General features: G+C 35.6%; 1 pseudogene; it reads left to right on the top strand.

Annotated features, from left to right (window-relative positions):
* The window catches only part of LOC129529213 (histone-lysine N-methyltransferase SETMAR-like), a 28,110-nt pseudogene extending 15,917 nt beyond the window's left edge, over positions 1-12,193 (top strand).
* The last annotated feature ends 4,728 nt before the right edge of the window (positions 12,194-16,921 follow it).

The raw sequence follows: 16,921 nt of genomic DNA, 5'->3' as shown, positions 1-16,921 counted from the left end.
ATAAATGCTGGAGGAGTTCACAATGGGGCACCCTGTGCAAGAACAGCAGGAAATTCCATCAAGTGGTCTTCACATTTTTCCCACAATTCCGGACCTACCACAAGTTCAAGGTTATGAACATAGGCAGAGCGTGAGGAGGTGTGTGTTCTCACTCTGATCCCATTGTTGGGAGAGCTTTGAAAACTCACAAGCCTTCTGGGCCTCGCTCTCCCCATCTGTGAAATGATTGCCTTGGATTGGAGACTCTAAGGTTCATTTCAATGTCACATGCGGGAGAATTCAATTATCCAACTAATATTTACCAATTAAATTTGCTTTGACATTGTCAAACCAGCCATTTTTATATTTATTCAATACTTCTTTCAAAGTTCAGGTTCAACCCTTATTGTTAGTTAACACTTTCATCCTTAAAATCACATACCATAATGATTTTCTCAAGACATCATAAAAAAGCTTCCAGTTAGCTTTATCAAAATTACAAGAGCTTCTGCACATTTAAATTTTGCTTTACAAATGGAAAAGAAAACCTGAAAATATAGACATTAATATTAATGATGGTTATCCTGGGCATGACGAATACTGGTAATTTGTATGTTCTTCATTGTACACATCTAAACTTTCTAAAATTTTCATAATTAACATGTATTTTATGTGTAACCAAGAAAAATAAATAGTACATTTTAAAGGTCTGTTTTAAACAATGCCATAAATCACACTATCACTCAAATTCTCTCTTCTCAGAGCACTTGGTATTTTATATTTATCTGCACTATTATGATTAATGGTACTATAAGGGTATTATTTGCAGTTACTTTTTGCATTCATTTATTTTTAAACAACTTTGTTGAGATACATTTTACATATTTTTATAATTCATCCATTTTAAATGCACAATTCAATGACTTTTACTAAATTTACCAAATGATGCAACCATCACCAGAAATCAGTTTTGGAATATTTTATATCCCCAACAGGATGCCTCATTACCATTTACAGTTAATACCTTCTCCCAATGCAGCCTCAAGCAGCCACCATTCTGTTTGCCTTTTCTGAACATTTCATAAATATGAAATCATAAAATATCATGATGTTGTCTGGTTGCTTTCATTTCATATAATGCTTTTGAGGTTCATCCTTAATGTAATATATGACAATTTATTCCTTTTCATTTAATAGTATGCCATTGTATATTTATGGCATTTTGTCTATCCATTCACCTTCCAGATGTTATTATAATTTTTATTAATATTCATTTTTAACAACATTTTTATTTCTACTATAGTGCTTTCCTTCTCCCTCTCTCAGTTGTCATTATTTATCAACTTTGTCACTCTAGAGTACAATGTCAAGCTACGTTTCTTTTTTCCAGGCTGTTGGAGAACTAAGGCTTCCTGCCAATAGGTAGAACTAATCTGCCAGCCACGTAAATGAGCCTTCTAGAAAACAGATCTTCCAGCCCTGGTTAATTTCCAGGTAACATCTTGACAATAACTTTATGAGATGCTCTGAGTAGAGCCACCCATCTAAGCAGCTCTCAAATTCCTGACCCACAGAAATCAGGTGAGATAATAAGTGTTTGTTTCTTTAGTCACTTAAGTTTGGATAATTATTTATGCAGCAATAGATAAATACAGACACTAGGTAGTCTTCTGTCTTCCAGAAATTAACGGAATCTTTGTTTTGCTTGTGTCTTCCAACCTCCCTCCCCATCCACTTTCAGCTTTATAAATTTATTAGTTTAATATTTCACTGCCATTTTAATAGGTTCAGAGAAGGAGATGAGAATATTTCCACGTTGTCCATTATCTCGAACCAGACAGACCTCAGACTATTTTTGTTTAAATGATGCACTTTCCTTAATGAAATCTCAACATCAACTGCTGGGAGAACCACTTTATCTACACAAAGTTGTTGGTCACAATCTATCCTTTGTACCTACTGATGACCTACTTTCTTTTTTTTTCTTTTTCCCCTTTATTTTACATTTAGGGGATACATATTTAGGGTTTGTTTTTACCCAGATATATTGCATGAGGCGTAAGTTTGGGGTATGAAGGATCACATCACCCAAGTACTGAGCATAGTAGCCATCAGTTAGGTTTTCAACCAGTGCCCCCTTTCCTGTCTTTCTCCCTCCCTTCTCTAGCAGTCCCCAGTGTCTATTGTTGCCATATTTATGTCTGAGAATACCCAATGTTTAGCTCCTACTTATAAGTGAGAACATGTGGTACTCAGTTTTCTGTTCCTGCATTAATTCACTTAGGATAATGGCTTTCAGCTGCATCCATGTTGCTACAAAGGACATGGTTTCATTCTTTTTATGGCTGCATAGTATTCCATAATGTATATGTACCATATTTTCTTTATCCAATCCACTGTTGATAGGCACCTAGATTGATTCCACATCTTTGCTATTATGAATAGTGCTGCAATGAACATGCAAGTGCATATGTCTTTTGGTAGAACAATTTGCTATCTTTTAACAATCTACTTTCTTAAGGTAATAAGAAAATTTGTTAAAATTTCTGAAGAAGATGGAAACGAACAACTGTGTGGACATGAAAATCACCTGGGCAATTTATCTAAAATGCTAATTTTCATACCTACTTATAAAGTTTCTTATATGGGAAAGTTTTGGTGCATTTTTACAGCAATATCATGGACAATGGAATAGAATAGTCCAAAAATAGAACAAACTAACCACAGAACTTTAGTACATGGTGACAATGACATCTTAAATAATTAGGTTAAAGATGAACTTTTAATAAATGGTGCTGGGCCAACAGGTTTACTAACTGAAAATAGATAAGACCAAATCCCTATCTCACACCATACATAAGAATAGACTACTATTAAATCAGGGATCTACTATTAAAAAGTCTTTTTAATGTGTAAATTCTTTTATAACTTGGTGATAACAAAAGTTTTTCTAATTATGACTAAAATATGGATGCAATAAAAAACACCCCAGATGGTTCTGTTGTAGGCTATCCCCAGAGGTGATGCATAAATATATCATAAATACATGTAGCTGAGAAGTATATTTGCATACCATGTCTATTAGGCTTATGGTAAAAGTTGAATTGAATTTTTATGATTTGTGTTGTGTACTGTATTTGAATGAACTTTTTTTAATTCCTAAAAAGACTAGACATCTCCTATTCATTATTTCACTCTTGACTAGACCACTTATTAAAAATCTCCTTACCTCAGCCAGGTGGAACTCAAAACTGGGTTTGTCCAACATTTATCTTGGTCAGGTTTTGGTTCTTCCTTCCTTTGAGTGTTTCCAATATCTCTGACAAATTGTCTCCTTCTCCCACACTATAAATGGCTTGTTATATAGTCAAGAGAAGCTTCTGAGGTCTTATATGTACCTTACAGAGATTAAACATTTCTTACCTCCTCTGAGAAAATGTCAGCCTCCAACAAAACAAAACTTGCACTTGAATTCACCAACCAGGCAAGAAAAAAATCACTCCTCCAATTCCAGCCAATACTTAGTAGAAGAAGAGAGGATAGCTTTTTACCTAAGTATTATTTTCAAAGCAGCGAATTGTACAGCTTCACATTTAATAATATAATTACAGTTTACAAATATACTTGTAAGACTTGCCAGAATTCACTTGGTAAACCAGCAACATTACCGCTTAAGCTTTCCTTAAAGGAAAGGCCATGTACTTAGAAGTGACCAGCGTTCCAAAATATTACAATCACCAGGGAATTGAATCCTGTATTTGTAAATGCCCTTTATGTGACAACCAACTGCTGTCTACTAAAAAGCTTACTACTCTTTAGTAGCTTCAGTTTATTTAGCGTGCTTCCACTATGACTCTCTAGGAAAACCTCTTATCTTGAATAAAAGTAAAGACATATGTCATTTTCCCATTGGTCATTGTGAAGGAGAAAGCCTCTCAGAAGTAGTAGAAGCTACAAAATAAGCAATTTTTCATGGTGTGAGGTTAAGGATACAACTTGTTTTTCTTTTTCCTTATGGATAGCTGATCGTCTCAGTGAATAATTCATTCCATTCTCACTGATATCCATTGACAGCTCTGTTATATATAGGACTTTATATGAGTTCTTCCACATTCTCTTCATGTTTTTCTCCTTGTTTATCCTTGTAACATACCACTGTGTCTAAATTAAGTAGTTCTACAATAAATCTTGATATTTTAAAGGGTAAGTCCTCACTCCACCCCACCACACCCGTCCACGCACACCTTATTTATATTCTTTAGGAGTCTCTTGGCTATTCTTAACCCTTTGCTCTTCCATACAAAGTTTAGAAACAGCTTGTAAAGTTCTGCAAAATAGCTTGCTGTGTTTTCATCAGAACAGTACAGGATCTGTAGATTATTTGGGGGAGACTTGATATCTTTAAAATATCAAAACTTCCCTTCCACAAACATAGTATATTCTCTACATAGTTTTTCTTTAATGTCTTTCAATAAAATTGTATACTTTTCTTCAAAAGGTTCCTTACTGAATTTACATTTAATTCCAACTATCCTATATGATATCATCTATCATCCAGAATAGATAGTAGAGATAGACAGAATGATTAAGGGATAAAGAGATATATACTCACATACATAGACAGAATTACTATGTTAAAAGTCACCTTTTGAATTTTATTTTTTATTTTCTGTTAATATATAGAAATGTCAATTACTTTATGTATTAATTTGGCATCCAGCATCTTTGTTAAGCTCTTATTAATTCTAATCATTTTTCTATTGTTTCTTTTGGCTTTTCCAGTAGAAAATCATAGCATCTATGGACAATGATATATTTGGTTCTTCCTTTCCAATCTTTGCACCACTTATTTATTTTTCTTCCGTTGCCATATTCACAGTTGATTTTGCTTAGTGATTGTCTAGTACATCTTCCATCCACTTTTTTAAACTTCCTATGCTCTTAAATTGTAATTACATCATACAGAGGCAATATATTGCTGGTTTCTGTTTTCTACACATATTTTTTTAGAGAGACTAGGTCTTGCTATGTTGCCCAGGTGAATGCCTTGGCTCAAGCAATTCTCCCATCTCAGCCTTCTGAATAGCTGAGACTACAGACATGTGACAACATGCCCAGTTCAGACTATTATTTTTGAATTGGCTAAAACCATTTATTTAATTGTTGGTGTATTTGGATTTATTACTACTATCTCATTTTGTGCTTTTATGTTTTCATTTCCCCCTTTCTTTTCTTACCTTCTTTACTATTAATTTTTCACCATTGGATTTTTTCCCCTATTACTTTTTCTCTTTAGGGATTGCCCTAAAATACTGAATAAGAAAATGTAATTCAATATAATATAGTAAATCAATATATTTTTCCATGAGACCAAAACAGTGCCTTAGAATTATTTGCCACTTATTTCTCTTTTCACATTTCTTATTCAACATTTTAGCTTTATCTTATTTTTCTAACCTATAAATTAGATATTTATTTATGTAGTAAATGTTTATTTAGATAAACATGTACCATATTTCTGGCATGCAGTTGTTTGCATCAAAATAGCTTCTACTTGAGATTTTTACTTTTCCAGAAATGCATATCTTAGAAATTTTAATTGAAATTTATAAGTAATATATTTTTATGTTGATTTTTTCTTTGTCCTACACAGATGGGTTTATAGGATATTCAGTTTTAGATTGGCAGTAATTTTTTCTCAGAAAGTTGAAGATATCATTCTATGGTTTTCTGTTTCGTATTGTTGCTGTCAAAAGTCAGTTTGTAACCTTATTTTTGGCATTTGTAAGTAGTTTCCCCTTTTTCCTTGGTTGCTTTTAAAATAATTTTCTTGTCTTTGGTCTTGCAGTTTTATAATAATGTGTCTAAGTATAGGTTGCCTTCTATTTATTCTACTTGAGATTCACTCGGCTTTGTGAAACTGATAATTCATGCCTTACATCGATTGTGGAAAATAGTCATTATCTCTTCAAATATTGCCTTTGTTCCATTATTCCTGTTTTATTATTCTAGAAATCCATTTATAAGCATATTAGATATTTTCATTCTTTAATCCTTTTCTTCTATCTTTTGTATATTTTCTATCATTTTATGTGTCACTTATTTATTTTTACATTCTAGTTTATTTTTTCTACAACAATACATGATATTGTTTAGCATTTCATTAAGTTTACAGTTTCAATTATTATATATTTCAGTTGAATTCAGTTGAAAAATGTTGCCTGGTCATTTTGACAGTCTCTTGTTCTCATTCTTATCCTTATGATCCTCTGGCCTCCCTGATGGTAGCTTTTTCTCTCATCCATTTGGCGATTTTTGGTGTTAAATTCATGCTTCTAGGAACTTCATAATGGGAAGTATTTATCTGACGGGCCTGATAAAATGTCCTTTTTCCAGAGAATATTTGAGTTTGCTAACATGAGATACTTGGGAGGAATGCCAATCTGAGGTCACCATAAATTTTAGATTTTTTAAAATGTTTTGAGTAACTATTCCCTGAGTATTTTCCAAAACTGATATAAGACACCAAAAAACAGACTCAATAAGCTCAGAGAACATCTAGCAAGATAAATACCAACATACGCTCACACACCTATACACAAACACAAATCATATTCAAACTGCTGAAAATCGCATATAAAGAGAAAATATTAAAGGCAGCCAGAGGAAAAAGACACATTGTCTGCAGTAGAATAAAGATAAGATTTCTCATCATAAACCATGCAAGCAAGAAGACAAAGGAGTGGCATCTGTAAAGTGCTGAAACAAAAATGCTGTCTGATTAGAATTCCAAACCCAGAAAAAATACCTTTCAAAAGTGAAGAAGGAAGAAAAACTTTCTTAGACAAATACTAAGAGAATTCATTGTTATCGAAATACTCTACAAGAAATATTACAGAAAGTAATATAATAACAGTTAAAACAGCTCTAAACAAAGAAAGAAAAAGCACTTGAAATGGAATAAATGAAGGTAAAATAATTTTTTCTTACTTGTAATTGCTATATGAGAAAACTAACGCAAAAATAGTGACAATTTATGTACATTTATAGCATATGTAAAAGTAAAAGATATGGCAGTATTAGCATGTCTTCATTTCTCCATGAGAAAGATGAATTGGGAATATAGTGTTCTTCATACTACATATGAAGTGGTATAATATTGCTTGAAGGTAGGCTCAGATTAATTAAAATGGATGTTGTTAACCCCAGGGCAATCACAAAATAAAGAAAGGTAACAGGAGATATAAATAACAAGTCAATAGAGGACATAAAATGAAATCATAAGAAGATTTAATTAACTTAAGAGAAAGAAAAAAATGAAACTAAAAAACAGCATATGGAAAAATAGAAACAAGAAGATAGTAGATTTTAATACAATCATACTGGTAATCACTTTGAGTGTGGATGATCTAAACTCCCAGTCAAAAGAGAGACACTGGCAGACTGAATATAAAAGCAAAATTCAACTTTATGCTGCTTCCAACAAAGAATGGGCCCATCATGATTAAAGAAGACAGGGAAATCAGATGGTGTCATATAAGAAGCTGATCACTGATCCAAGCCTTTGGTATTTCTTCCTAGCTTCTCCAGATCTATGTGTTCCACCCAAATTATGTAGGTAACAAGACAAAAGAGATCCCCTAAGGGGATCTTGTCAAAAACTAAAAATAGTTAAGAAATTACTTTGCCTCACATGCTTTCCCTCTTCCATCATTAGCCTACAATTCAGTAGGATATTACTAGGCTTTTATTTCATTTCATTTCAACAGAATTTATGTCAAAGTTTATAAATGGTTTATGTAAGATCTTTTAAAAAAACATTTTGTGCAAACTCCTAAACCTTAAGGAATAGTCTATGAATAGCTGACACAAGAAAAGTAAATTAGCAAAGACTTACAAACCTCATGTGAAAGAGTCACAGACACACTTGATCAATTATATCATATCAAATTAAAGAATTATCCATTCCGTGGAATATAATCACAGTGATGTTTTTATAAATGAAGAAGATGGGTTCCACATTTCTTTGTCAGAAATAATAACTAGAGGTAGAAACCCTAAAATCCCATTATGAGACTTGAGTTAAGGGGAATTATGGATGAAAATTATTAGGTACAAACTGAAGTAGCATCAAATGTTTCAGCCAACTTGAAAATACATGTGTGGGTACAAGGGTGGGGAAGTGAGGACCAAGATACTGAAGCTTCTGAGAGCTGAAGAAAGGGGCTAAACTGTGTTCAGGAAGAAAATAATTAGAAAAAATAATTGCAAACACTTATGATATACTATTCAGTTACGTTGACGTATTTAAGAAAAGCAAAAATGTCTCGAAGGAATGACTTTTGAGTGATCCTCAGGGCACCCTTACACCTTTATATTTCTCATGTTTTATCTTAATAATTTACTTAATTGTTCATTTCCCCTGCTAGGCTGTGAGAATTATCTGAGGAGAGCTATATCATTCATATTTCCCCAGTGTATCCGCTGACTTTGTTAAATGAATAACATTTGCAGGATGGGGAAGACATGTCACATGTATTCTGCCTCCCTCATTATCCACAAGTCACTCTAAAATAATTACATCAAAGTAATCATCAAGGCCACCTAAGTAAAACTAGTATGAGACACTCATTGCTTCAAATAACCCTCAAAAAACACTCAGCCTCAAGTTCTTCATTCTATGACTAAAATTCTTTTAACAAAAAGAAAGAAAAACTAAAACTTCAAGCACTGTTGTATTTTGGTACATAATTAGCCAATGAACCAGTGAAGATAAAGAACATCTCTCTGTATTAGTCAGCTTTCTGTTGTAATTATGCTGCATAACAAATAATCCAATGAACTCAGTGGTTCATAACAAACCTTTCTTTTGTTTCACTTTAATGTCTGTAGGATGGCAGGGGCTAATCTGATCTCATCTCAGATTCACTGTATTTAGCTTTGGCTGCCAGCTGAGTTTAAGTTTTTACCTCATGGTTAACCAGCATATAAACAGGACAGGTTCCCTTCATGGAGGATGAAAGAAGTGGAAGAGGTCAAGCCAAATATTGTAAGCACATTTTTACCCTAGGCTTACATCATGCTGAGTCCCACTCCTTTAGTAAAAACAAGTCATGTGGTCAAGCCCTGTAACAATGGAGTGGAGAAATACACTCCAGATATTCTAGGGGGAAATAGTACAATGTCCCATGGCATAGAGAATGAGCACGTAATTCCATAACAGACAGGTAGTGAAGATTGAGAACAATACTCAGGGCATTACTCAGAACTTTCCTGTTTTTGCAAGAGAAAGGAGAGAATAAAATGCTGTAGTATATCTAAGCATAGTTAGAAATGTGCAAAGCTGCACATTTTGAAGAAATAGTTCACAGATACCACATTTTAACCTAGATAGACTCTACTTTCTTTCCCTAGGATAAATATAAGTCATGTATGCCCTAAAGCCCTTCTTCCAGTTCCTTAGACATAACATGCTTTCGGACAGGTTAAGACTGCCCTTTGCTAGAAATGTTCCTACCTTTACTCTTTCCCAGCTAATTCCTTATTTCTGCTGAAATTCTGCCTTTTCCCACCATCTCCAACTTAAGAACACCATTATAGTCTTTTACTGGAGTTTTATTCTGCTATATGGTGCTCATCTCAATTTGTAAGTGTGTGATTTTGTTTTAATGCCTTCCCTCGTTGTGAGCCACATGAGGGCTGGACCACAACCATGTTTCCACCACTGCAGCAAACATTAACCTTAGAAGCGGATAGACAATAAATAAATATTTGTTGAGTCAGTAAATGGACAATTTATTTTCAAATGGCAATTTTTGTTGCCAAGTTAAATTTGAATTTCAATCACACATGCTAAAGCAAACATCTTCCCTGAACTAAAAGGGCAACCACATATTGTCAAACATGATGACTTAGAGATCCTTTAGAATTGCACTGTCCAATATCGTAGCCACTGGTCATGAGAGGATATTTAAATTTGCATTTAAGTTAAATGTAAAATCCAGTTTCTCAGTTGCACTAGACACATTTCCAGTGCTCAAAAGCCACATGGGACTAGTGGAGATCATATTTGACAGCGTAGATAAAGAACATTTCCATCATTGCAGAAAGTTTTTTTTGACAGTTATCCCATTCTGTTGGAATGCTTTGGAGGAATCATTCAAATACATAATCAAATTCTCTTCTGTTAAGGTATTCTAAAATAGTGTGAAGCTTCCCAAAACATCTTATTTGTAAAAATCTGTTTATAAACCTTGAGACTCTGATTCATCATGTTTGAAGCACTCTTGCCTGGCACACAACTCCTTAAGAAGTATTTGTAATTAAACCAAATAATTTTACATTTCCATGGACACAGGAAGGGGAACATCACAAACTGGGGCCTGTTGTGGGGTGGGGAGAGGGGGGAGGGATAGCATTAGGAGATATACCTAATGTTAAATGACAAGTTAATGGGTGCAGCACACCAACATGGCACATGTATATATATATGTAACAAATCTGCACGCTGTGCACATGTACCCTAAAACTTAAAGTATAAAAAAAAAGTATTTTCCAATAATGTTGACAAAAAGGATGTTCTAGTTTACTAAGTCTGACTCATCATCTGCCATTACTAAAATCAGCTCAGCCAGGTTTGCAAACTCCACAGAGTTATCTATGATTCTCTCTCCTTTTTTGCCCATTATATTAGGTTGGTACAAAAGTAATTACAGTTTTTGCATTGTTGAAATTTACTGTTTGATATGGGAATACATTCTTTAAAAAATGTGGTTATGTTATACATCATTTTAATGAGGATTTCTCACTTCATTTTTTTTGATAATGACATTACTTGCTTTTTATTTTATGTTTATTTTAGACTATGGAAATTATGTTTAAGACAGAAAGCAAATTTGAGCGATTTTCTTATTCAAGTTCAAAATGGGTCGTAAGGCAGAGGAGACAACTCACAACACCAACAACACATTTGGCCCAGGAACTGCTAACAAATGTATAGTGCAGTGGTGGTTCAAAACATTTTGCAAAGAAGAGAGCCTTGAAGATGAGGAGCATAGTGGCCAGCCATCAGAAGTTGACAAGGACCAGTTGAGAGCAATCATCAAAGCTGATCCTTTTACAACTACATGAGAAGCTGCCGAAGAACTCAACATCACCCATTCCGTGGTCGTTCGGCATTTGAAGCAAATTGGAAAGGTGAAAAAGCGTGATAAGTGGGTGCCTCATGAGCTAAGCGAAAATAAAAAATAAAAAAAGTCATTTTGAAGTGTCATCTTCTCTCACTCTATGCAACAACAATGAACTATTTCTTTTTTTTTTTTTTTTTTTTGAGAGAGAGTCTCACTCTGTTGCCCAGGCTGGAGTGCAGTGGCATGCTCTCGGCTCACTGCAAATTCTGCTTCTTCAGTTCAAGAAATTCTCCTGCCTCAGCCTCCCGAGTAGCTGGGATTACAGGTGCCCACCACCACGCCTGGCTAATTTTCATATTTTTAGTAGAGACAGGGTTTCACCATGTTGGCCAGGCTGGTCTCGAACTCCTGACCTCAGTTGATCCACCCGCCTTGGCCTCCCAAAGTGCTGGGATTACAGGCGTGAGCCACCGCACCTGGCCTCATTAGCCATTTCTTAGTAGGAATTGTAACATGTGATGAAAAGTGGATTTTATAGGACAACCCGCAACAACCAGCTCAGTGGCTGGATCTAGAAGAAGCTCCAAAGCACTTCCCAAAGCCAAACTCACACTAAAAAAAGGTCATGGCCACTATTTGATGGTCTGCTGCCAGTCTGACCCACTACAGCTTTCTGAATCCTGGTGAAACCATTACATCTGATAAGTTATGCTCAGCAAATTAATGAGATGCAACAAAAACTGCAAGGCCTGCAGCTGGCATTGATCAACAGGAAGGGCCCAGTTCTTCGCAACAATGCCCGACTGCACATTGCACAACAAATGCTTCAAAAGTTGAACGAATTGGGCTACAAAGTTTTGCCTCATCCACCGTATTCACCTGACCTTTTGCCAACCAACTACCAGTTCTTCAAGCATCTCAGCAACTTTTTGCAGGGAAAATGTGTCCACAACCAGCAAAATGCAGAAAATGCTTTCCAAGAGTTCATCAAATCCCAAAGCACAGATTTTTATGCTACAGGAATAAACAAACGTATTTATCATTGGCAAAAATATGTTGATTGTAATGGTTCCTATTTTGATTAATAAAGATGTGTTTGAGTCTGGTTTATAGTGATTTAAAATTCACAGTCCAAAACCACGATTACTTTTGCACCAACTTGGCCTTAACTCGGAACTGTCAACTATTATCTCCTTACTTCTCTCTGTGTGTCTCTTTTTTTTTCATATATGCCATGACACCTACAGGCCAGGCTCTTTTAAGCTCTTGTTTGGATGATTTACAATTGATATTACTTCTAGGCACTCCCCTGCCAGTCCATTCTATAATCAGCTGTCAATTAAATAGGACCTTATTGCATCACTTTCCTGCTCAAGTAACTTTCAAGATACTTATTAGCCAGCATTTAAGACTCTTGACATTATGTTCTCAGCTTACCTTCCTAATAATCCTAATAATATTCCCCCCACTCCCAACTTCTGCAGGCAGATTCATGTACTCACTGTCTCCCAAGCACACCAAGGCCATTTCAGCCTCAGCACATTTGGTCTCACCACTTCCCCCACTGATTGTTCCTTTTCTTCCTCTACAACTTCCTCAAATGTCTCTAACTCTCATTGCCTCTTCTTTTTAATAACTTTTGAAAATGTGCTTATTTATATTGTTCTTTTGGGTCTGAATCATATACTCTTCCTGTCATCCCTTATATTATCATCATCATAAATATTAGTATTATAATAAATGGTTTTTGCTTAAATAGCAATATGTTAACATATCTTTTTCTTTCCTGACATAAAATAAGCTCTTAAGAGTAGATATTTTGTATTACTTCCTTTAGCACCTCACAGAATTTAGGACAACATAATACTACAGAGACAGAAAGAGAGAGAGGGAGAAGGGGAGGGAGAGAGAGGGAGGATGGGGAGAGAGAGACAGAGGGAAAGAGAAAGGGAGAGAAGAGAGAGAAGAAAGAGAAGGGGAGAGGAAAAGTGGAAGAAGAGGCAGAGAGAAAAAGAAGGGAGTGGGAGAGGAGGAGGAGGGGAGCAAGTCAGGGAGAGAGGGAGAAAGGAGGGAAGAAAGAGGAGAGAGAGAGAAGGGGGAAAGACTGGAGATGGGGGTAGAGAAAAAAGAGAGGAGAGAGGAAGGGAGAGGGGAGAGGAAAAGAGAGGAGAGAGAAAGAGGGGGTGTGTGTGTATATATATACACATATAAATATATACACATGTGTACATACACATATTTAAGGAGTATATATACACATTATAAGTGTACGTATTATATATACATATATGAGTGCCTGTGTGTGCACATAAATCCACATTTAATGAACGAGCAAATGAAAAAGTCTGCTTCATTCTCACAGGTTTGCCTTGACTTCTTAGCATGTGTCTTTAATTTTTCTGGTAAACATTCAGGATATCATATAGGAAAATCACATATCATGCCAGAAACCACTTAGCAATGTGGGCTCAAAACCGCCATGCCAAGGCAATTACTTCCTTCAAAATGTCATCTTTGGTCTCTTCCTTTTTATTCTTGCTACTTTATTCACAGAACTACCACTCTCTCCTCATTTAAAAAAATGTAATCTTAAAATCCAAGCTCTGTGGTCTGAAGCCTATTTTATAAGAAATCTATTTCTTTTGGCAATCAGATATTGAGAAACAGTACAAAAATGAATGAAAGACTATATCAGTATTCAACTATACGTATATGGTAAAAAAGAAAAACTGAAGCTCTGTGTTCACTTAATTCAAACAGAAGCTTTTACTTTAACATATTGTGCAGCTTAAAGAAAGAGATGACATCAAAACATATGAAATCACGTTAGGGTCACGCTTGGGCATCAATTAATGCCTTCTGTCACAATGTTGACATACTTCTTCTAAACTTTTCATTCTTAAGTCCTTTGGAAAAAAAACACTACTGTCAATTCTCAAGCATTTATATTTTAAAAAAAAACAAAATTTGAATAACCCCAAGTAATAAATAAGCAACAATTATTTAAATTTGATATTCAAATATGTTCTAACATTTTAATATGTGTGTGCCAAGCTTTTCAGGAATTCTATGTCAAATAGAACCCTGACACCAGATCACGAAGACCTAGACAAGTTTAGAGGTTGTCCAAAATATTTCTTGTCTTTTCTCTCTCTTTTTTTTTTTTTTTTTTTTTTTTTGAGACAGAGTCTTGCTCTGTCACCCAGGCTGGAGTGTAGTGGCGCATGATCTCACTGCAACCTCTGCCTCCTGGGTTCAAGTGATTCTCCTGCCTCAGCCTCCCATGTAGCTGGAACTACAGGCACGTGCCACCACGCCCAGCTAATTTTTGTATTTTTATTAGAGAGAGGGTTTCCCCCTGTTGGCCAGGCTGGTCTCGAACTCCTGACCTCAGGTGATCCACCTGCCTTGACCTCCCAAGTGCTGGGATTATGGGTGTGAGCCACTGCACCTGGCCCAAAATCTTTCATACTTGCCATTTCTTACCCTTTTTCCACTTTCCTCTCCCAGCCTGACTGGAAATAATCTGATAAAAGATTTGTCTTCTCTCAAATCTCCCTCACTTAAAAGAAAGTGAAGACAGTCAAGCATTTTTCAAAGGTCTTTTCTGAATGCAAAACAAGTAAATATTTGCGATGTCAACAATATTACAATTGTTGACATAGGTGCAATAGCCTGTGCAATAGGTAGAATCCATAGGTGCAATCACCTGTGGAGCCCTTCTCTGTAACCCTCCCTGCCCTCTCCTTGTCATTTTTATCCAGAATTTTAGTTCCACCTTTAAAAAATATTAATAATATTTACCAATACGGCTGGACGTGGTGGCTCAAGCCTGTAATCCCAGCACTTTGGGAGGCCAAGGGAGGAGGATCATCTGAGGTCAGGAGTCCAAGAACAGCCTGCTCAACATGGTAAAACCCCATCTCTACTAAAAATACAAAAAATTAGCCGGGCATGCTGGTGGGCACCTGTAATCCCAGCTACTCAGGAGGCTGAGGCAGGAGAATTGCTTGAACCCAGGAGGCAGAGGTTGCAGTGAGTCAAGATTGCGCCACTGTACTCCAGCCTGAGCGACAAGAGCAAGACTCCATCTCAAAAAAAAAAAAAAGTCATAAACAAAAACTTCTAAAAATAACATTTACCAATCCAATTTATGAATTTGCTTATTCACAGTTGCTTCTTTAAAAGGTCATCTTCTTAGATGGTATCTTCATTGAAGAGTGTGACTGGTACACTTTCTTGGTTTTTGCATATTTGATGCTCACTTTCAAATGGTAGTTTAGCTGATACCGAATTCCTAGGGAGTAACTTTAATGAGGGAATGTTCTTGGCAAACTCTGTTGGGTTTTTGCACATCTGAAAATGTTCTCATTTCATACTCACTTTTAAATGACAGTTTAGCTCAATATGGAATTCTAGTTTCTTTTTCTTTGCATTTTGACAATACTATTCCTTTGTTGTTAAGCATCTAGTTTTGAAGCTGAGATGTCAGCCATCAGCCTAATTGTCATTCCATTGTAGGTAATCTGTCTTTTTTTTCCTCTTTGGCAACTTTTCAAGTGTTCCACATATCCTTGATGCTCAGCAACTTCAATTAATCTTTCTGAATTTACTTGATGTAATTTTCTCAATACTTGGTATGCACTTTCCATCTGAAAACTCATGTCTTTCTGGCATTATTGAAAGCATCAGTAATAATTCATTTTAATGTATTTTTTAACCATTCCTCTTTTCTCTCCTTACAAAAAATTATATATATTTAGGGGTCTTTCAATTTATTGTTCATTACCCTAATTTCTCTTCCAAGATTTTATTCTCTTTACCCAGTCTAAGCAGCATTATGGGTGAATTCCTCAGTAACATCATTCAATTCACAAATCCTACTTTTACTGTGAATAACCAGCTAGAATTTTTTTAAATTTCAATGACTGTGTGTTTATTTCATATCCAGGATTTCTAACATATTTTTCTGTACTTATCCGCCTTAATACACAGCTGACTGCCTTTGTTTTATAACTTTTGTTACTTTCCTTAAACTTGTTTATTATGAAGTCAATTTTCATCTTATCAGGAGTTAATCTGAGTTCTGATTGCTGTGGCTGTGTCTGTCTTGGCACTGGTTACTCTTGTGTGCTTCAGCATTTTAGTTTTCAGATTTATTTTGAAGGTTGGGGGAGGTTACGATTACCGGTCATCCCGATTTGCTCAGGACTAATAGTGTTCCTGGAGCGTAGAACTCCCCATGGTAAAACTGGAAAAGCCCCAGCCAAACTAACAAGAGTTGGTGTTCTTAGAGGATGCTTGCTTCCTTCTCTCTGGCTAATGGTTTTTAATTTGCCTCCCTCCCGTCTTCTGTAAGAAGGACTGGTACATCTAGAACTAAGCCTTCTATTGGCAGCTGAAGGCTCTTATCCCACAAAACAATACATTTTCTGAACCAGCAAAAGGCTTAGTCCAGCCCTGGTTGCAAGGCTCTCTCTCCAACCCTGAGCTTTAAGCATTGATCCTGTCTCTTCTGAGCCTTTTTCATGACAGAGGAATGCCAATGCCACCGCAATTTTATGTAAGGAGGCTAACTCAATCCCCAAACATAAGTTGGTGCTATAACCACTCACCCTCCAGAGCCAGACTCCTGACTATCCACGCTTATTTCCAGATTGAGAGAACAGTGGGCCTATAGCTTCAGTCAGGCTCACCTTACCACTGATTCCCTGCTCTCTTTCTATCTCTCAGTATACCCACATCTTTTAAATAGTTAAAAATTATTGTCTATTATATCTTCGTTTGAAAAAAAAAAAAAAAGGTAGAATTAA

Source organism: Gorilla gorilla, chromosome 21, assembly GCF_029281585.2.
Source record: "Gorilla gorilla gorilla isolate KB3781 chromosome 21, NHGRI_mGorGor1-v2.1_pri, whole genome shotgun sequence".
Lineage (NCBI taxonomy): Eukaryota > Metazoa > Chordata > Mammalia > Primates > Hominidae > Gorilla > Gorilla gorilla.
The sequence above is the reverse complement of the archived record's forward strand: the minus strand, read 5'-3'. Positions and strand labels throughout refer to the sequence as shown.